The sequence below is a fragment of the Octopus sinensis genome, linkage group LG2 (assembly GCF_006345805.1).
Source record: "Octopus sinensis linkage group LG2, ASM634580v1, whole genome shotgun sequence".
Lineage (NCBI taxonomy): Eukaryota > Metazoa > Mollusca > Cephalopoda > Octopoda > Octopodidae > Octopus > Octopus sinensis.
In genome coordinates this window covers 137,438,978-137,462,889 of record NC_042998.1, presented here as the reverse complement: position 1 = coordinate 137,462,889, position 23,912 = coordinate 137,438,978, and the positions used below count along the sequence as shown (strand labels likewise).

Sequence of the window (23,912 nt, the reverse complement as noted above, 5' to 3'; positions counted from 1 at the left end):
ATTTCAGGGAGCATAGTTCTGGGTTTGAAAACTGTAGAATACAAGTTATTGATCAGGTAGAAGATAAAGAGTAAAAAAAAAACCAAAAAAAAAAAAAAACAAACAAACAGGAAATCACTTCTGGAGAAGGAGAATTTTTGGATTAGTGTACTCTAGTATTCATCCACTAGATATGACTAATAGGGTTTTAGATTTTGGTAACACATTGGGAGAAAACCAAGCAGGCAATGTACATTTTTCATAGCTGATATTAAGAAGACAATGTAGCTACAATAGAAGATTAAATAGGAGTATGTAACTAGATGCAAATATCTAATTTGGGACAGGCCTAGAAAACAATGATTTGAAAACTTCACATAAGATTGTGTTCTCTTTCCATACTTATAAACTCTAGGATAGATGCAATAGAGATTTAACAGAGTTAGGCTTTTTTTTTAAATCAATGTTTTTCAAATGAATTTTTTAAAACAACCAGGAAAAAGACAAAGTCAAGGTAGAATACATGATAATGCCTATCATTAGTAATAACAAGACAGGTTCTTTTGCCAGTTAAGTATACATATATATATGGTAAAGGGTAACATTAGCTATAAACTAGATCATACTGTAGGTGATAGATTGTTTAATTATAGTGCTTGTTAAACATTAATTTGGAAAGCTTCAGAATGATTTGCCTTGGTGACTGTGATTACACTAAGTCTGAATTCTGCTACAGTGGTGAGGGACATACTTATATGGGGGATTTAAATATTGTAGATGAGGATTTGAGAAGGATAATGGGGAAGAGTACCAAATACAAATAACTGGGTAGGATAAATATGTATAGGTGCAGGCATGGCTGTGTGGTAAGACGCTTGCTTCTCAACCACCTGGTTCCATGTTCAGTTCCACTGCATAGCACTTTGGGCAAGTGTCATCTACTATAGCCTCAGGCTGACTGAAGCCTTGTGAGTGGATTTAGAGGGGAAACTGAAAGAAGCTCATCATACATATGTGTGTGTGTGTGTTTGTCCCCCACCACTGCCTTGACAACTGGTAGTGGTGTGTTTACATCCCCTTAACTTAGCAGTTCAGCAAAAGAGTTCGACAGAATAAATGCTAGGCTTCAAAAAAATAAGTCCTAGGGTCGATTTGTTCGACTAAAACCCTTCAAGGCAGTACCCCAGCATGGCTGCAGTCAAATGACTGAAACAAGTAAAAGATAAAAGATAGGTTAGAGAAGATTATCAAGAAAATGATCAACAATTTTACAGTACCTTTCTCCTGGGTACTAAGCAGAATTCCTCTAAGGATAGGGTGTAACATGCTTTCCAGTGAAGTTATTAGAGTAAGATCTAACAGTTGTTAGATAAGGTAAGATTATGACAGGCTTTAGATTCTGTTTACCAGTTTCACTCACAAGGTATTGGTTGAGCTGTGACTATAGTATAGAATGTTAGCTGACAACATTCACACAGTGAAACCAAACTCCTAACCATAAGGTTTCAAAGCAAATTTCTTAACCATACAGCCATGCCTGCCACGATATAAAAATCAAGGAACATGTTTAAATATAATAAAAATACAGATATCTAGTTGCAGATAATTCATAAGGAAGTAGACACAACGAATTATTAAATCTACAGCAGTCTGACCAACAGAAGACAAAACAAAAGATGATTTGCTTGACAACAACACTAATGAATGATTATTATTTCTGAATTAGACAGGAAGTCTTCTCAGATATACAGAAAATTAAATTACATATTGCGTTGAGACAAGAACTAATAATCGTTTGCAGCATGCAAATATTTGGAACCTCCAACAACTACATTGTAATTCACCACAGTATTGCTACATTATGCTAGGTTAGTCCAAGGGCAGTGGATTGTCAGAATTGTAAGTACACCAGACAATGCCTTGTGGTATTTCTTTGAGCTACTTATATTCCAGGTTCAAATACTATTGACGTCATCCTTGACTTTCATCCTTTCAGGGCTTATAAAATAAAGTACATGTCAAGTTCTAAGGTCAGTTCAATTAATTCCTTTGCCCAAATTTAATGTTTTATACCTTTGTTAGAAAGAACTATGCTAAGTTAGTTGCATAATCCATTGGCTTTTTGAAATGCCACAGAAAGCCTTTATCATCAGATTATGTATCTAGCAAAATCAGGTATATGGAGCAAAAATCTCTCCTAGTGATACTCGTAGGTGGATTTCAACTAATAAAATGCACATAAATTGTATAGTATTTCTGCAAATAACAGTGTTCTTTACAACCCATATAATGGCTCGTAGAGCACTCTTACCTTGTAGTATCGCTACTTATTCAGCTAAGACTCAAACACTGTGATATATGTATACAAAGCAGTATATCAAAGATGTCATGCCTCAATATTTTATCAATCTGTCTTCCTCAACAGAGGAATATCTAATCTATGTGCTAGATACTTTACTTGAATATTGTAATTTTCAAATATAAAAATGAAGATGCTAATGAAAATAATTTTTAAGGCATAGGGGAGAGAGATAGAAAGAGAGAGAGAGAGATGATTTGAATGGATAAAGGGAATTTGTGGCATGCATACTATTTTCAAGGTTATCCTCCTCATAATCATTTAATGTCCTGGTATTATACTGGCATTGATTAAATTATTTGACAGGGTCCAATGGGTACAAAGAATGCATTTTATGCTCCATCATCTACTTTGGCTTGGCTTCTATGGCTGGAAAGCTTTTTATTGCCAAAACTTCATGGCTGACACCTCACAGTCAATATTCCATAGGCAATACCTCATAGCTAATGCTTTATTGCTAACACCTCATAGCCAATGTTTCCTTCCCAAAATCCTCATAGTCAAGTTTTTCATAGCCAACACCTTATGGCCAATATTTCATTGCCAACATTTTAGAATCAATGTTTTTCACTACGAATACCAAATAGCCACTGTTTCATTGCCAACACCTCATAGTAACATTTTCCATTGCCAATCCTCACTGCCAACACCTCAGAGCTAATATTTGATTGCCAACAAGTCATAACCTAACTTTTCATTGCCAACACTTCATAGCCAAGTTTTTCATTGTCAATGCACAATACCCAAGTTTTACATTGTCAAAACCTCATACCTAATATTTCATTGCCAATACCACATGGCCAAGTTTTTCATAGCCAACACCTCATAGCCAAGATTTTCATTACCAACACTTCATAGCCAAGATTTTCATTACTACCAACACTTCATAGCCAAGTTTTTCTTCACCAATACCTCACAGTCAGTATTTTATTGCCAGCACCTAATAGCCAAATTTTTCATTATCAATATGTCAAAGTCAAATTTTTTACTGCCAAAACCTCAAGTCTAATATTTCAATGCCAATATGTTGTAACCAAATTTTTCATTGCCACTGTTTCATACCCATGCTTTTCATTGTCACAAGCCCAACATTACACTAAATATAGGGAGAATATATTTTCTTACCACTCACTTGGTAATCACATGCTGATCCTCCTAAGTATAGGGAGTAAATTTACAAACTTAAAATCCGTTTAAATCTAGTTCAACTATCCTGTATCATTATTTACATTCAATGGATATTTATCCTCATCTTGTTTGTTGTTAACACAATGTTTCGGCTGATATATTCTCCAGCCTGCTTCAAGTGTCTTGGGGAAATTTCGAACCTGGGTTCTCATTCCTAAGGTATTTTTCGGTGTTATTATTATTATTATCATTATTATTATTATTAACAATAAACAAGATGAGGACAAATATCCGTCGAATGTAAATAATGTACATAATTCCTCATCTCTTAAATATAGAACTGTAGAATCCTGTATCATTTTAATCAAAATTTATTAAACCTTTAATCCTATGTAAGGTAATCCTGTTTGTTAGTATTATTATTAAAGAAGTGGGGTGGCAGAAACAGAGCTCCAGAGAAAATACTCTGCAATTATATTTATAAGTCTTCACATTTGGAATTCATATCTCACCAGTGTCAACTTTGCTGTTTATCATTCCAGAGTACATTCTATAAATACTAAGATATTGAGTTTAATTCAATTAAGCAGACCTCCCCCATCTCATCACTCATTCTAGATTTGTGGCCATCTGCCAGGCTTATAAACCATTATATACATTTTGTGACATTTTGCCAGTGTGGAAATTTATTAGATTTCTTATTTTGGCACAGTGCCATACATTTTCAGGCAGAAGTGTGACTGACATAATTTGATTCCAGCACTTGGCTGTTTTTGACAGACCATGGTAAGACGACTGACAAAGTCAAATGCAGTGGGCTAGGAACATCAAAATAGGATCAAGATAATATATTACACACTTTCTGCTACCCTACTGCCTTCAGACTCTTTAGGTATGTAGTTATACTCTGAGTTTAAGTTTCACTGAGGTCAAGTTTGTCTTTCATTCCTCTGACCAGGTAGAGTCATCATCATGTCAAACAAGTTGGCTTGTGGTATCTGTTCTGGTTCATTGAGCTGTAAACAAGTGGTGAGCTGGTAAAATTGTTGGCACATGGGACAAAATAATTAGCAGTATTTCATCTGTCTTTATGCTTGCTGAGGTCGACTGCTTTCATCCTCTCAAGATTGATAAAATAATACCAGTTGAGCATCAACATTTTAGGTCTTGTACCCATAATAATAATAATAATAATAATAACAATAATAATAATAATAATAATAACAATAACAACAACAACAATAATAATAATAATAACAATAACAACAACAACAATAATAATAATAATAATAATAATAATAAATATCCTGATGCAGTACCAGGCAGTGGCTCTCATGGCTTCCTATCTTAACTGATTGGGAGTGTTATCATGTACATTGTTTTGTCTTGATATAAAAGATGGGCTACAGCAAATATTCTGCTCAATACCACAGATTTGCTTGTCAGTTGTTTGACCTTAACCAGTTGACCATGTCCCTTAATGGCTGACAATATGTGCATCTCTGATCATGAGCAGAAGTAGTGGGGGAGCATCATAGCCATGTGTTGAAAGGAATTCTTTGGGGTTTGGATAATTCACCTTTGGAAACATGGGTGGTTCATTCAACATTCTTAAACAATCCTTGTTCAGGGACCTTTTGAGCAGGATGGGCTACTCGACCAGAAGAAAATTCTAACTTGGCCCCACCTGCAAGGTCATGCACTGCTTATCTTGATATGAGATCACCATGTCGCACACATATGGTTGTGATGCATGTGCCTGGTGTATCCTTATCAGACGGATAGTCATGATGGGTATACTGGGCTTCATATATTTTACCCCAGTGTCATTTTGATGGCATGCACTGCTCTTTCACTCAATAATAATAATAATAATAATAATTATTATTATTATATATTGTTGGACAAAACACTTCTCCAGCGCTTAATGTTTTGAATGCAAATTCTGCTGAGGTTGACTTTGTCTTTCATCCTTCAGGAGTTAATAAAAATTAAAGTAGCTGTCAAATACTGGGGATCAGTGTAATTGTCTAGAACCTTCTTCTCAAAGTTATTGGCCATGTGCTTGTATTAGAAACAATTATTATTATTATTATTATTAAGGTGGTGAGTGAACAGAGCCATTAGCACACTGGACAAAATGCTTAGCAGCATCTCATCTGTTGTTATACTCTGGGTTAAAATTCTGCCAAGGCAGACTTCTTTACCTTTTATCCTTTTGGGGTTGATGAAATAAGTATCAGTTGCATACTAGGGTTGGTGTAATTGATTAATCGTCTCTCCTAAAATTTCAGACCTAGTAGAAAGGATTATCATTATTATTATTTCAACAATGATGGATCCAGCTCCTTTAGTTAAAGCTATCACCTACTTCTTATGATAAACTGACCCATTGTTTGACTGCTGTTGGCACAGCATCTTTCACCTCTTTGGTCTTCAGAGGTCTCACTCAAATATTTGAGGGTGGTGGTATGCTAGAATTGTTACAATGTCAGACAAAATGCTTTGTGGTATTTATTCTAGCTCTTTACATTCTGAGTTCAAATCCATTTGAGGTCAAACTTTGCCTTCCATCCATCCAGAGTCAATAAAATAAAGTACCAGACAAGTACTGGGATTAATGTAATTGACTTGCCTGCTTCCTGCAAAGGTGCTGGCCTTGTGCCTATATTAGAAACAAGGAGCAATTATTTAATCCCTTCAGTTTCTAACTACTTTGACAATCTTCAAATAATTCATTTTACAATCATTATGTAGTGTACAGAGAAAAACAGATCAGACAATTCATGTTCAGTGATTTCTTCAACAGAAAAATTAACATTAGCAAAATAATACAAGCTTATATCACACAAAAGAAAGTTATTCACCTAATTAACGAGCATTCTTTTAATGAACGTCTTCAATAGGCAGAGGTACAGCTGAGTAGTTATGAAGCTTACTTTGCGATGTTGTTTTGGGTTCAGTCCCACAGCAAGATCTCGGCCAACAAATTTTGTGAGTGAATTTGGCAGATGGAAACTGTGTGGAAGCCCATAATGTATGTGTTTTTGTATATGCCCCCACCCAACTGCTTGACAATTGGTGTCAGTTTGTTTTTGTCACTTTAACTTAGCAGTTCAGCAAAAGAAACCAAAGGAATAAGTACCAGACCTAAAAATTAGTACTGGGGGTGATTTGTTCAACTAAACTTTTCAATGTGGTGCCTCTGTATGACTGCAGTCCAATGACTATAACAAGCAAGAGGAAAAAAGGAAAAAGAAAGTTGGGATTAATACTAGACTATATCCCCAATGTGACTGAATCACTAATTGTAGTGAGATCTGTAACTTATTGACTCTACTCTCCAACTTTCCAGGCAAAGTAATATTTCTCCATGGCTGAACATGTTTTCATAAAAGATTAAAGATGAACACACCACTTGTATGATGGTGATGGTTGTTTACAACTATTACACAACATCAAGACAACCACACACACACACACACACTTCCCAACCATATGATTCCGAGTTCAATCCCACTGCATGACACCTTGGGCAAATATCTTCTACTATTGCCTCAGGCTGACCAAAGCTTTGTGAGTGGATTTGGTAGACAGAAATTTAAAGAAGCCCATTGTGTGTGTGTTTTAAATAATTGATAGGGAAGACAGAGTGTACTATAAGCATTCGTCTTCCTTATCACTTATTTAAAATATACTAAATGTGCACCAAGGAATTCCTTATGTAGAACCTGCAACTAAAGTGCAGTACTGTGGATGACGCCTGGTAGCTGTAAGTGGTGAACATGCTCTCAAGGCACACTACTAGGGACATACTAAAAACAAGGTTTGGATACTATATTTTAAAGTCTCCTATCTAAACTTTGATTTTAAACATAACCTATGTGTGTGTGTGTCTTGGTTTTTCTCCTACCACCACTTGACAACCAGTGTTGGTGTGTTTACGTCCCCATAACTTTGTGGTTTGGCAAAAGAGATTGATAGAATAACATTCTAATGACTGAAACAAATAAAAGATAAAAGGTAAACAGCCATCGTTGTGTGTTTGAGAAGCTTGCTTCCCAACCATGTCCACTTGGGTTTAGTCCCATTGAGTGGCACCTAGGGCAAGTGTCTTCTACTTTACAGCCTCAGGGCAACCAAAGCCTTGTGAGTGGATTTAGTAGATGGAAATGGAAAAAAGCCCATCATATGTATGCATGTGTGTGTGTGTGTACCCTTGTTTTTTCATTATATGATGCCTATAAATCAGTATAACTATCAAAAGAGTGGTGTTCTTCATTTTTACTCTTCTGCTGGAAACATATCTGGGCATTGGGAAATATTACATTGCTTTTTAAAAGGCAAGGGTTGGTGAAAGGAAAGGCATCCACCCATACAAAAACCTGCCTCAATAAATTCTGTCTGACCTATTCATGTAGGGGAAAGTTGACATGAAGTGACAGAAAAAGAAATTATATATATATGTACGTATGTATATGAGAGAGGGGAGAGGAGAGAGGAAGAGAGAGAGAGGGGAAGAGAGAGAGAGAGAGAGTTAAGAAATTGGGGTGCACTTCATGTTTGAGGCTCCAGATACTCAAGCACTCAACAATGAATGCATTGGATCTTATAGCAGAAACAACTGTAAGCTAATGAAGTTCATAATGTAAGTATTTATTCCTTTGTCATTTCAATCTCTTATTACAGCTCTGTACTTTGTACTGAAGCATATGTAGATTGAATTCTAACACCAGGTTTTTAGCATCACAATGCATAAGCGAAATATTAACATAAACAAACAAACAAACGAAAAAAAAAACAAACAAATAGACAGACAGACAGACTGGTATTCATCTATAATATCTAATCTGAAGCTCATCATCAATAACATGTTATTCCTCACTATAAAACCCTGAAGTAAAGATTATATGCAGTTCTACAATCTGCAAGTCACTGTTCTATGCTGAAAGACAACTCTGATGCTTATTTTCTCTTCTTACTTTAAAACAAATTCTACACTATTCTCAGTCATTCTCATAAATCATATAGAACACAATGAGATAAAAATGGACATTATGATAGGAAACAGATAAAATGATCATCCTTGTGTTTGAGTAACTAACACCTCCAGTTAGTTCAGTTATTGTAAACTATTATTGTAAAACTAGTCAGCCATTGATGAAAAACTATCTGATACATTGACTTGGGCATTCCACTTTGGCTAGAAATTTTATGGAACCTGACAATAAACCTCCACCAGCAGAAGAAGAAGTAGGAGTTTTGGTTTCCTTAGCAATCGATCCGATGAGAATGAGTGTACTGACAAAAATTATAAATAACAAGGCCTTGGTTACCATGCCAGTAACTCAGACAACGCAAAATAGTAGTAGTAATAGTAATGATAATGATGTTGATGATAGTAATAATAATAATAACAATGATGATGATGATAGTAATAATAATAATAACAATGATGATGACAATAATAATAACAATGATGATGATAATAATAATAACAATGATGATGATGATAATAATAATAATAATAATAATAATGATAATAATAATAATAAAACCATATAATAAATGAGTCAAATAAAAATGTTTCTCCAAGCTGTTACAAAAAAAAAGAAAAATATAAAAAAAGATGAAAAATCCAAAAGCAAATAAAGAAGTGAGGAAAGGCTAGAACAATCAACTTATGCAAAAAGCAGAGAAAGTAAACAACAATAACATAATAAATAAGTTTCACACAAAATCATCCTCTAAATATCAATAGGAGAAAATTGATGAGAAGGACAAAAGTAAAAGGTGTCGCGTAGTGTAAAAGAAAGTCCATAACAAAGAAAACGAAATAATTAGCTGTGTAATAGGATTTAACAAGGTGGGACTGAATGAACTGGAGGATGTTGCAGAGAGTTAGGGATGTGACAATCTTGGATTTTTCATTTTTATTATCATTATAACATATATATATATATATATATATATATATATATATATATATATATATATATGTGTGTGTGTGTGTGTGTGTGTAAATACTAGTTCAGCATAAGAGATTAGCCAGGAATGGAATATAATTCAAATGCTGCTCAACTACTTATTAACAACCCTAACCCAACCCCTACTTAATCACCATCACTGAACAAAAGTGTAAATCCAACTGCAGTGTGTGTATTGTGTCATTGGTCTGGCATAAAGTGATTATTACATCCAATCTGAGTAAGAAAGAAAGTGACAACTGTCCATACTTTATGTTGGAGCAGTTAACATTACATAAATGAATATGGGCAGCTACAGTTTATGTAAATATCTGAACTTTTTTTTTAAAAAAAGACCCTCCAGATAGATTTTTGCACAAAAAGCGCATTTAAATCACATGTATACACACACACACACACACACACACACGAGCATGTGCATGCATGGCTGAGTAGTTGAGGAATTTGCTTCCCAAACTATGCGGCTTCAGGTTCAAGTTCTGCTGCTTGATCCTTTGGGTAAGTGTCTTCTACTATATCCCCAAACAGACAAAAATTGTGTGAGCAGATTTGGTAGACAGAAATTGAAAACTCCTCGAGTGAGTGTGGAGTGATAGAGTGAGGAGTGAGTGAGTGAGGAGCGAGTGAGTGAGGAGTGAATGAGTGAGGGAATGAGTGAGTGGAGTGAGTGAGGAGTGAGTAAATAGTGAGTGAGGAGTGAGTGAGAAGTGAATGAGTGAGTGAGGACTGAGTGAGTGAGTGAGTGAGTGAGGAGTGAATGAGTAAGAAAGGGAGCAAGAGAGAGAGAGAGTTTTAAATGAGCATCATCACCATACAAGCAGTATCCTTTATTTTCAATCTTCTGGTAAAACATGTCTGGCCATGAGAAACATAATTTTTTTTGAAAAGTGGCATAGGTTGATAAGAGGAAAGTCATAGGAAGTTTACCTCAATGAATTCGATCTGAACCATGCACACTTGGAAATGTCTAAGTCCTAGGACTCATGGGGATGGTTACCTGGTCTGAGATCACAACATTTACCTGGAATGGGATGCCAGTCCATTGCAGTGTTATTCATTTATAGTTGAGTGAACTGGAGCAACACTAAATGAAGTGTTTTGCTCAAGAGCTCATTGCAGTGCCCTGTCTGGGAATTGAAACCATGGTCTTGCAACTGTGAGTGCAACATCCTAACTACTAAGCCACATACCTTCATGACATGTATTATATCAAGTTTTAAATGATCAGCAAAACACTGGACTAAATACATTAGAATAAGATTTGAGATTTTATGTAGATTAGAATGATTGCTTATGTAACTAAGTCTTTGTCATGCCCTGCTGTAATCAATATGATCAACCCTTCACTCCCAAATTGTCAACCTTCTGAAATTCTCTCTGTTCATGGTATCAATTACATTAGTCTTGGAGGGTTTGGAAAGACCATAGCCACTGTTCCTTTCTCCAGGCCCAGTAAAGGAAATAGAGCAAAACAATACCTATTTATACAAACATCTTTTTATCTATTACTTGTTTTAGTCATTAGACTGTGGCCATGCTTCGGCACAACCTTGAATTTTTAGTTAAGTGAATCAACCCCAGAGCTTATTTTTAAAGCCTGGTACTTATTCTATTGGTCTTTTTTGCTGAACCGCTAAGTTACTGGGACACAAACACACCAACACCAGTTGTCAAGTGATGATGGTGGGGACAAACAGATACACACACACATAGATATATATACATATATATATATATATATATATATATATGACAGGCTTCTTTCAGTTTCCATCTACCAAATTCAAGCTATAATAGAAGACAGTTGCCCAAGGTGCCACACAGCAGGACTGAACCCAGAGCCATGTGGTTGGGAAGCAAGCTTCTAACCACACAGCCATACCTATGCCTCTCAAAGAAACTTTTGTATATGAGTTCATGAGTGGCAAACTTTCTTCAGTGTACTTATTTTAATACCTCTCACTTGTTTCAGTCATTGGACTGTGGTCATACTGGGGCACTACCTTGAAGTGTTTTATCAGTTGAATAAATTAACTCCAGTACTAATTTTAAAGTCCAGTTCTAATTTTATCAATTGCTTTTACTGAACGGCTAAGTTACAGGGACATGAACAAACCGACAAGCAGTAGTGAGGAACTAACAAAGATAAACACACATACACCTACACACACACATTCAAAAATACAAACACACGAATATAAAACATGATGCTTCTACACAGTTTTCACTCACCAAATTCACTCATAAGGTATTGGTTGACCCAGGGTTATAATAGAATACACTTGCCCAAGGTGCCCTGCAGTAGAACTGAACCTTAAAAAGCATGTGGCAGCAAAGTGAGCTTCTTAACTACACAGCCATAGGTTTTATCGCTTCATGCAATTAACATTATTATCTATTTTAGAATTCTATAAAACATATCTGTATCTCATAGACAAAAGAAAAAAATATATTTCTTCAACAATCATGTTCTATTTCTAGCATAAACAACAAAAAATATTAAAAAAAAAATTAGACAGCTAATAGTGGATCCATTTTAAGCCTTTAGCATTCAGATTCCTCTGTCAAATGTAATGTTTACCTATTCATATTGTTTTGAATTTATCCTGCATTATCTTGTAGCCTTGGGATTGTTTATTTTTGGACTGACATTATAGGGTAGGTGTGAGAAACTGGATCTGGCCAGTTTGAACATAAAACAGGCAAAATAGTTTGGTCAGATATGGTCAGTTTAAATGCTAAAGGGTTAATAATTAAGAACAACCTTGGTTGGAATCTTGGCTAAGTTCATGATTCAGGTTCAAGTCCCAGGTGCATTTACATAATTTACTCAGATAATGAATTTGTGAAAAGCATGAAAATCTCAATTCACTTTCCTACTTCATTAAACTTGACAAGGCTGGTCAATCACTAACAGATACTTCTAATCAGGAAAGGTCAAGTAATTGATTATCAATATAGGATAAAGAGACATTTAACAGTATATTTCTCCACATCCCTACAACAAACTTCAAATCTGTATGGAGAGAGATACAGGGAATAGATTGCTACATATATTGACGTCACAGAGATGTAAAGTAAAGTTGTCCTTAATGGAATTTTAAGTCGGAATGTAGAGATAGAACTATGAATAATATAACAGTCTGATGTTACACTGTCACTCAAAGATAGTGTGACTATGTTGTATTATTAAATCTAAACATTATGTACTATTAAATCTAAACACACACCTACAGAGTTTAGCCATGCAAGTCACAGTTGAGTGACTAACATCAGAAAAGGTATCAAAATTTAGAATATGTTTACAATATGGGAAACACCAGCCATACAAAAATTTATTGTTAAAAGATATTCATGCGCAGATACAGGCCTAGGAGTGGCTCAATTTGCTTGACTAAAAGGTGGTGTTCCAGTAGGGCCGCAGTCAAATGACTGAAACAAGTAAAAGAGTTTGCATTGTGGAGGTTAAATGATGATAATATATAATATCTTAGGTAATATTTTGTTGTTCAACAGGTCCTAAATATCTACTGATTCTATTCTAGTTCAACAAACTGTGTTACCCTTGTCAATCAAACTCAGTTGGTTTCATTAAGACCTATTATTTAGCAACATGTGGCATCTTCATGTCACAACCTTCATGGATTTATAAAATAAAAATGATAAAACATCATCTTTGGCAAAGCACCCTCTGCTCCTCTCTCAACAAGCTTTGTTGAGTTCAGACATTCTTCTCTGGTAAAGAACATTAAAATGAAATGGTTTTTTTTTTTAATAAAATGTCCCATAAAAATACAAAAAGGTTTTAAGTAAGGATTGTTGACGACTAGGTAGAGCACAGTTTTAAAAGTGTGGTAGTGGAGAGAATTTAAAGATATTTTATGACATTAGTTGATGATTGCAAAAAGAGAGTGGTTTACTGCAGCAGTAAGTCAAATTCTATTGCAAATGTGAGAACAAAAAAACAAAAAAACTCATTTGCATAAAGTTTATATTTTTGTGAAGTAGACATAATTTATAAAAGAAAAACCAAGCAAACAGGGATTGAAAAATTTTACGAACAGCTGGCTCATTAAATTTTGGAGAGCAATACAATAGTGCACAGGAGGCAAGGTGCATGAAGAGGCTACACTGAAACTAGTTGACAGAATAGATTTGATAGCAGAACCAATGAAGTAGAGAATACATTTGGGACAGACTTGTTTTCCAGATCCATCCAACCGCAGCTATCATGATCATCATTGTCATTTTAACGTCCATTTTTCCATACTTTTATGGATCAACTGGATTTTACTGCACCAAATCTTTTATGATCAGATGGTCTTCCTTTCACTATCTCCACCCCTCCTGTTTCCAAACTAATATTTCCCCAAGGCCAGAAGTGTATTCACAGAATATTAGAAAAGAATGATAGTGCTTATATTAGTCAAGAAACATACTTCTTGTTGCCTAAATTTTTCTTAATTAAATCTTCCAAATTAAATGTTTTAATACTTCACACCACTCTATTAAATAGATGCACTATGTTTGAATAAAAAATGAGTTGGTCATGTCTGGCAACTTTTTGTACATAGGTATGCTTTATCAAGATTGACCAAGGTTCCTTACATTAAATACTAATTAGTAAGAAGAGACCAAAACTAATTGTCTTAAATCATTGGAGACATGAACATAGAAAAATATTAGCATTTTGAGGTTACCAAGCTTGCTTTGTTCAGCTTTGATCAGTTGTAACCTGGTCACTTCACAGAATTCAGATTCCTCTGTCAAATGTAATGGTTATCTATTCATATTGTTTTGAATTTATCCTGCATTATCCTGTAGCCTCGAGGCTTAAATGTTGGAATTGCTTATTTTTGGACTGACATTGTAGGATAGGTGTGAGAAACTGGATCTGGTCAGTTTGAACATAAAACAGACAGAATATTTTGACCAGATATGGCCAGTTTAAATGCTAAAGAGTTAATAATTAAGAATAACCATAGTTGAAATCCTGGCTAAGCTCATGATGCAGGTTCAATTCCCAGGTGCTATTATATAATTTATTCAGATAAACAATTTAAAGAAGAGCACGAAAATTTCAATTCCCTTTTCTATTTCATTAAACTCAACTAGGATGGTTAATCATTAACAGATACTTGCAATCAGGAAAGGTCAAATAATTGATTATCAACATTAGATAAATAATAAACACATAACAGTATATTTCTTCACATCTCTACAACAAACTTCAAATCTGTAGGGGAGAAATACAGGGGATAGATTGTTACATATTATACATAGCAATCTATATTATACTCTACATATCATTTGTCCTGCCCATGCATGCATGGAAGTTGATGATATGTGGCAATCAAAGCTACAAGATAATACAGGATAAATTCAAAACAATATAGTGTATTCTGAGTAGGTGTCACATTTTCTCATGCTACCAGCATTAGAAACGTTGGAAAGTCCTCAGTGAGATAATATTAAAGCTAAAATCTTATGCTTTCTCTGGTTGTCTGAAATATGTGTGTGTGTGTGTGTGTATGAATATATGCATTATATATGTTAAATGTTAAAATAAGTTTATAATTTTAAAGCATGTTTAAGAACAACAATGGAACTGTTAATGATAGTGTGACTATACTAAGAGTAGAGCAAACTTTATTGTGAAGATCAAGTTAATTGGGACTTCACAGTATGTGTGTATGTGTGTGTATGTATGTATGTATGTATGTATGTATGTATATGTATATATATATATATATATATATATACACACACACACACAGGGTTATTCAAAAAGAATGAACCGATTTCATTACACAATATTTTAATAAGGAAAAACAATAGAAAACTCCAGCTAAATCACAAGTATTTACTCACAATCAACTTTTTTTTCCTCTCTTACACGTGTTCAATGTGGCCACCACCTGCAGCATGGGCAACATCAATGTAATAAGAGAATTCCTCCAAGATGCATATCTGCTTGGCCTGCGAGATCCCAGACCTCACTGTGTGATTTTTCTTGTGGGGGTATGTAAAAGATCGTGTTAAGTTCCACTGCAACCCACTAACCTTGATAACCTTAAACATCAAATAACAACAGTAATCAACTCAGTAGATCGTGATATGCTGATATGCTTTTGGGAGGAATTCTCTTATTGCATTGATGTTGCCTGTGCTGCAGAAGGTAGGGAAACTGAATACTTGTAAGACAGGAAATAAAAGTGAATACTTGTAACTTAGCTGGAGTTTTCTATTGCTTTTCCCTATTAAAATATTGCACAATGAAATCAGTTCATTCTTTTTGAATAACCCTGTATATACTAAAGTAAGCACATAAATGTGAAACAAGGTGGAAAAAATAGTACTTGAATACTGGAGGTAGAGTAATCTGCTTTATTAATAAAGCTGCAAAAATATTACAAAAACTTGCTAACCACATTGTGATGTCTTTGCAGCTTTATTGAGAATGTATATATACACACACACATACACATATATATATACGGTGTTGCCATGAAAGACCATCAAAGTATTTGTGGTAACTTCAATTTTTCATTTTCTTTTTGTTTGTGTTTATAACAAAAGAGGTTTGCATACAAGAATGGTTCCTTGATATTAGTAGTGATTCAGTCTTTGTACTGTTGAAGGAGAAGAGGCTTGGTTGAACCCCTTCAAAAGATGTTCTAAAGAACTCTGTTCATGGATTTACTGTATGTATAGTATGACGTCTTTTTACCTTGCATGTACATGATACCCACATGCAAACAGTTAAAGAGGAGTGAAAGATAGGTTAATCTGCATAGATTGTTAAAAGTGACCACCATCTCCGTGAAATATTTTCATCACCCACTTCTCTCTCTCTCAGTCTGTCTGTCAATCAATCATGAACTCTGTTTCTGTCTCATCATAACCATCCTCAGTAGCAATAGCTTTTTCTCAGGTTTTATATGTAAACCAAACAAGACAACACCTGGCATATATTACATCTTTAACTTCTACTTTTATTGCTAATATCACTAAATGCTCCAGTCCTTCTCTCTCTCCCTGTACACCCTCTCCCTCTGACTATGTATCTTTCTCTCAGAAAGACACCTGTTCCTGTCCCCCTGTCATACTTTAACATCTCATCATTCAGCACAAAATCTCTTCTTTCAATACTACTCACCACTCAGTTAAGATGGGGAGGGTCTTGTCTTGTGAGTTACTTGGTGATTTTACTGATGTTGGTGCCATGTAAAAAGCACCTGTTACACTCTGTAAAGTGGTTGGTATTATGAAGAGCATCCAGCTGTTGAAACTATAGAGTCAAAGGAGATGGTGGAGCTTGGCACAGTCCTCTGGCGCACCAGCTGCAGTTAAATCCTCCAACCCATACCAGCATGGAAAACAGATGAATGGTGACAGTGATGATGACAACAGGTGTGCATTTTGACTTTCAGAAAGAAGCATGTAAGAGACATAAACAAGCCTTGATACAATGTGAGATGTAATGTTGCAGTTTGAGGAGAAACTTTCTATCCAAGAAATGAGAAATGGGCAGAGATGATAAGCGAACAACTTGGGAAGTTCCCCAGCCAAGCACGATTGACGAATTTACAGAGCCAAGTGCAACAACAGTGATTTTTTTACTGAAATTCTAAAGAATGAGATAACACTAGCAAGAGATATAACAGAGTAGTTGATCTGGTTCTATAGAAACCATATTTTGGGTCACTGGAGGGAAAAAGAGTCACAAGGATATGCAAAAAGAATGTTTGATAACAACCCTTGTTACGGTGTGGTGCATGAGAGAGAGAAAGAGAGAGATTAAAGATATCGGAAAACGTTAGTGTTAATAGCTATTTCCATTATTTTAGAGATGTTAGAAGTGAATGAATTTGGATGGTAGATGGCTGGGTCAGAAGGGGATTATCTTTCTTGTGAATGAGACAGACCACAGTATGTTTCTAAATGTCAAGGTATATTCCCATAGTTAATGACAGATTAAAATGAGTCTGATGAATAAAGGAACAAGTTCAGGGATACAGCATTTCGGTTTAAGGGAAGAGACATTGTTGAGGTTGATGGTTTTGTAAGTTTGAAGCAACTGAGAATATTTTTGTACTTGGCATGAGTGTATCTGAGATGAGTGTAGTGAAGTAAATTTAAACATTTGCATAAAGGTGCATGTATGGCTATGTTGTTAAGAAATTCATTTCCAAACCAAGTGGCTTGAGGTTCAGTTTTACAATCTGGCACCTTGGGTAAGTGTCTTCTGTAGCCCTGAGCCAAGTGAAGCCTTACAAGAAAATTTGGTACAAGGAAGCCCACTGTATGTGTGTATGAGTGAGTTTGTTTGTTTATATTTGGACTTCTCCTCAAATTGCTGAGCTATTGGCAGTGATGATGTCATTTCCTTGTCAACAAACTGTTCATTGGCTATGCATATTCAAAGTCATATGAAATAAGAAATCCTATACTTGAAAAAACAGAAAATGACTAGCAACAAGAAATGCATCTGGGTGTAAAAACAATGTCTCCATAATATTTCTATTTAACTCATGGCAGCATGGAAAATGGATGTAAAAACAAATGAATTGAAATTTATGCATCTTGCTCCAGTGACTTGTTACACACACACACATACACACACACACACAAACAGTACATCAGCTAATTGGGAGCAAAAGTCTTGAAAACAATAGGTGGTTCAAATTTTAACTAAATATCCTCTTTTTTTAAGCTCCAATGTGGAAGCTTCAAATCTAATGCAGATAACAAGAAGGCATATCATTCTCATTGCCTTAGCTGCTAACCACATTGATTCAGAGATTGTAACCTCCTTAAAAGTCATCAGGTTTTTTGTGCTTAAGACAGGAAAGAGGTCCTGGCCCTAGCCTCAGGCAAGAACGTGTCTTCCACTACCATAAGAGACAAAAAATTCTTGATGGTCAAGCATTCTCAGAAAAGACATGTTTGTCCAGCAAATTGATCATAAATGAGAAACCCAGGAAATCAGTAAAGGCCATTGCCAATCATCTCCATGTGTTGGCGACAATGATAAGACATGTGGTGCACAAAGACATCAGGTACAAATCCTATGTTATGAGAAGAGAGCAGATCATGTCCAATAAAACCTGGAAGAAATATATGATCCAGTTGAAGTGCTTGCTGAACAAACTCAAGCACCACAAGGAGCCAGACATGCTCTGGTTTGTCTCAAATGAGAAGAACTTTGTTCAAAATAAAAAAGTGAATAGGAGAGATGACAGATAGCTGTACACAAAGCCCACTGAAATCCCTACTGTTATGCACACCAAGTTCCAATCATCTTATGGATTGTGAGCAATGAAGGCCATGTCATGCTTCCTCACTTTTTTCCAGAAGGTCTTAGGGTCAATATGGCAGCCTACATTAAGAGAAAGATAGTTGGTAAGCCCTGAATTGAGAAAATAGCTTGGGGGAGGTGTACATATTCCAGCTAGACACTACTTCCTTTCACACAACCTGCACAACCCACGAGTGAATGATTGAAAATTTTTGTGATCATTTGACTCCAGTATGAATGATCGCTCGGGGCATGTTGTAATGTATATAGTCTAACTTAATTTTTATCTCACAACACGAGTTTCATACCACTGTAATATAATTTGAAAATAGCAGTGATATGAAACTCAAGCTGCAAGATAAAAATTCAGTGGTGATAAACTGTGTGTGTATACATACAGGAGGCACAAGTTTTAACAAATGTGTTTTCTTCCTTTTTGTGTTCACTGCTTTCATTACACACACACACACACATCTCTCTCATATTCATACACACACACACAAGGGTTGGCTGTAAAGTTCACAGGCTGACTAGGATATTCTCATAGAATATGACCAAATAAAGTTTATTTTACCACAAAGTTGCCCTTGCTGCCTATACATTTCTTCCATTGGTGTTGTGGTGCTTGGATCCTATTGGTGAACAAGCTTTCATTCTTTTGATCAAAAAAGTAATCATCATATACTAGTTCCCAGCCAGGCATTTTTCATGTCAGGGAATAGATGATAGTCAGATGGGGCCAAATCAAAAGCAGAGGGAAATTGAACCAGTTCAAAGCCACAGCCATGCACAGCAGCCATTGAAACCAAGGATTTGTATGCTGGAGCATTATCCTCATGAGACAAGACCCCTTTCGTCAGTTTTCCTGGACGTTTGTTACTCACAGCCTTTCGTAACTGCCTCAGCATGTTGGCATAGTACTCTCCATTGATGGTGTGGCCCTTTTGAAAATAGTCAATAAGCATAATGCTTTTGGCATTCCAAAAAAACTAAGGCATCACCTTCCCTGTGGATGAAACAACCATGACCTTCTTTGGAGCAGTTGAGGAGAGGTGTTTCCACTGCATGGATTGTCTCTTTGTCTCTGGCTCAAAGTGGCTTAGAAAATGTTCAAAGAAACCAGCTGGATCTACTTCAAACAATGTCAGATTTTCCTGTGATATGATCAGCCTGGTGCGTTTTTGATCAGGTGTCAGAAGAGTGGCACCCACTGAAAAGAAACCTTTGTCATGCCAAGTTCATTATACAGAATATTCTTAACTCTCTCATGGCATTGGCTATTTGGTTTGTAGTTAATCAACTGTCATCTATCACCATGTGGTAAACACAAATGATGTTTTCCTGGGTGTTGACAGTTGCAGGATGTGCAGATCTTGGGTCAACTTCAAGACTCTACCTTCCCCTTATAAATTCAGCTACCCACTTTTGCAATGTTGATAAAGCTGGTTCGTCATCCCCTAATGTAGCAACCATGTCAGTATGAATGTCTTTAGGGGCTAAACTATTTTTCTGCAGGTACTTGATAACACTATGATGTCCAAATTTTGTCGATTTTCAAGAGAAGTTGCTACTAGTTACTTTTAAAGTCTTTTTTGAACAGTCAGATGTCAGTTCACCTGGAAAGAAACAATGCAGTTATTAATAAGAAGGGCTGAAAGTAATGCATACAAGCTTTCACAGTTCAAGTATAACTTCTTCATAGTCAGTCTATAAACTTTTCAATCCATCCTCATATGTGTGTGTGTGTGTGTGAAAACACGAGATTGGGAAAAATTGGGGCATTATTTATTTGTTATTACAAGTGATTCATTTGCTAATAAGAATTACAAAATTGTACATGGGGAAACATAAGTTATTTCCTATTCGAAATTCTTCAGACAGAATCAAATAATACAAATTTGCACGAGATAGGATTCCTGGAAACCGTAGCAGATACAAAACAATCAAATCGACATGACAATACTGAAGATTGGCAACAAGAAGGGCATCAAGCAGTAGAAAACCTACTGTGATCAACTGCATCTACCCCAAGCAAGCATGGAATAGTGGACGTTAAAAAAAATTACGATACTGATACACACACACATATATATCAGGTGGTGGGTCGAGTATTTGTGTGTGTTCTTGAAAGAGAAAGATGAAGGAGCTATTTCCTCAAGAGAAGCTTACACTCATTTTGGAATCTTTAAATTCAAGTAGTATATTTTTTTTAATGAGAAAAATTACAAACAAAAATTACATATTTCTGAGTTGAGACAAACTCGCCGTCTTTTAGGGACAATTTCTTATAACAGGGCTCCCAATTTATATTGTCTTTTTGGGGAGAAGTGGGAATCTGCATGAAAGTCATACAACCCTATTGCGCTTTTCTATTGATATTGGAAGAAAGCAATGTGATCTAAATATTTTTTATCGATCCTATAAACATGCTCAGTAATTTACCAAATTTAATTTGTCAGTAAACGAACTCAGTCAGTCATGAAAGTATTTTATCAACAACAAAAGGAAGAAAAAAGAAAAGAAAAGCAACACATTTTAATACAGAGCTGGGAGGTGAAGTGAAGAAGTAATTATGCAATGAAAGCATTAAAATATTGTCAAAACTTATCGAAAAATATAGAAGTAAAAATAAATAAATAAAAAGAAGAACGAAAAGAAAATTCTTTGGACGAGTTCCGTTTGACAGAAACAGAAATCTGGCATGATGTTGATATTATATTTTAGCTAAATGGAAAAATGTAAACACAGCAGATCTTTACCATTATCTTATGAGTGTTTGTATAAATCTAGAGAGCTGGTTAGAAGATCGCGGAAAGAAATATTTCTTCACAGAATTGTATTCATTTGTTTTATACTGAACCCACACTGAGCAACTAAAACGATAAAAAAAAATTTAAATAAAGGAGAAAATATGACAAATTCTGGGTGATTTGTTTTGAAAGCACTCCAGAATAAAGTTCCAGTTTATGTAAACACCCAAGAATTTTCGTTCGGTAGTTAGTCGATGGATTAGAATTGAAACCGTATTGCTAGAATAGATATAAATAAAACAATAATACGTGGAGAAAAGGAGTATTTTGACATATGGAAGGCTGAGTGTGCGTACATGTGGTTGAGCATGTAGGCAGAGCGGTTTGGACAAATTGCTGTCTCAGTTCTCAGGCAACTATATTTAGTTTTTGAATATATGGTACACAGAAAGCTGCAGTAGAGACATGTACAGTATTATATATAGTACATAGACAGTATACGATGGCAGCATTACTTTAATTGACCCGAGATAGGATTCCTGGAAACCTTAGCAGATACAAAACAATCAAATCAACATGACAATACTGAAGAATTCTGTGTGTGTGTATATATATATATATATATATATATATACACACATACATATACACACACGCGCGCGTGTGTGTATGGGAAAGAGAATGAGTGTGTGAGTGATCAGTGGGTTGAAAGGACTCGTGCATCCTTATATTAAGAAGGAAGTATCGATCAATTCTGTGTATTTATACGATAAGATATAAACAAAAAAGCTATTTACAAATGTATGTATTTACCTCCAGTAGATTCGAAAAGTTTATTAATTACTGTAATTGGTGAGAATGCTTAAGATGTTAAAAATCTGAACCCCTAATTACCAAGAAATAAACAGTAGGGCAGAAGCAATTACTGAAAGCAGACAACAGATGAAGAATAATGGTCAAAGACGAGAATTGAAGACACCCGGTATTTACATGAAAGTTTGATATCATCAATGTAAACACATATACAAGATTCTTTATTCTAAACAGTCGATTCGATATAATAGTAATAATATATATATATATATATATATATATATATACATACATACAAATACACACTTGTATATATTTGTGTATGCGTGTGTGGGTGTATATAATATGTACACATATTTGTGCGCGTGTGTATATATATATATTATATAAGCATACACATGTACATAAGTGTGTGCGTGTATATATGATGTATGTATATATAATATATACGCGCACACATACACATGTGTATGTTTATCTTTTATATACATACACACACGCAAATATATGTGTATATATTATATACACCCACACACGCATGCACATATATACGTGTGTGTGTGTGTATTTCACAGGCTTAAATAATATAAATAAGAAATTTAAAAAACTTAAGGCATAGAATTTAACCGGAAATGTCTTTGAAGAATATGATTTGAAGAAAGGATGCGTTGGAAGGAAATGAATAACCTGGTAAAGTATTTGTAGTATGAAAATTTCAACATATTTATCTATATATTTATTATTCATTCCATTTAGTTTGAATGATATTTCATTCGAGTCTAACGATACGTAATGATTACAATAAAAAGAAAACAGGTTTTTCATTTAAGCAAAAGAACAGAATGAATTGAGACACGAAGATATCGTTTCGACTTACCTGAACTTGTCAAAGCCAACGTTTTGTTGTTGTTAAAAGGAAGAAGCATGGAGTTTCCCCCCACACGTTGGATATACGGGATGCGATAAACAGGACTGACAGAGATACATCGTCACAGCCGAGACAATGATGTTGCGATTGCCACAACGTTACGGGGGTGGAAGGTGTAGTAGATTACAAAATAAACTCGTCCAACTCAGAGGGGTAGGCAGCATAGAAGAGAGCGGGAGAGAGACAGAGAGAGAGTCATTTGTTTTATTATATAGTAAATTGTTGATCAATTAATAAAGACTTATGCAATCCTTCGAGAGAATATAAATGGGAACTAGGGATGGGGAAAAGTATTAAAAGACTGAATGAAGTATTTTATTCCGGTGTTGCCAATCAATGATTGAATAAATAAATAATTAGATAAGTGCGTTAGTGAATTGCTATTAACAACTTCACAACTTTTTCTTTGGAGAAAAAAGTATATATATATATATATATATATATATATATATATATATATATATATATATATATATATAATGTGTGTGTGTATGTGTGTGCGTGCGTATGTATGTATGTATATTTTACACCCGTACACATATCCGAAATGTGCGCTGAGTAGTAAAAAAAAAGTATCACCATCATCGTTTATGTCATCTTCGTCGCCAGCGCTTCGGTCGTCGTTATCATCATCATCATCACCACCACCACCACCACCACCACTACC

At 35.1% G+C, this 23,912-nt stretch overlaps 1 protein-coding gene across 3 annotated transcripts in view; it reads right to left on the bottom strand.

Annotated features, from left to right (window-relative positions):
- LOC115227619 (transmembrane protein 45B-like) overlaps positions 1–23,371 on the bottom strand; it is a 93,557-nt gene extending 70,186 nt beyond the window's left edge. Inside the window, exon 1 of one of the 3 annotated variants that reach the window (XM_036499656.1) lies at positions 23,195–23,371. The gene's annotated coding sequence lies outside the window, so the exon portion shown is untranslated. Of the gene's footprint in view, positions 1–19,328; positions 19,855–23,194 lie in introns of those variants that run through there. The other 2 variants (XM_029798393.2, XM_029798399.2) reach the window with 2 other exon arrangements.
- Positions 23,372–23,912: the final 541 nt, after the last annotated feature.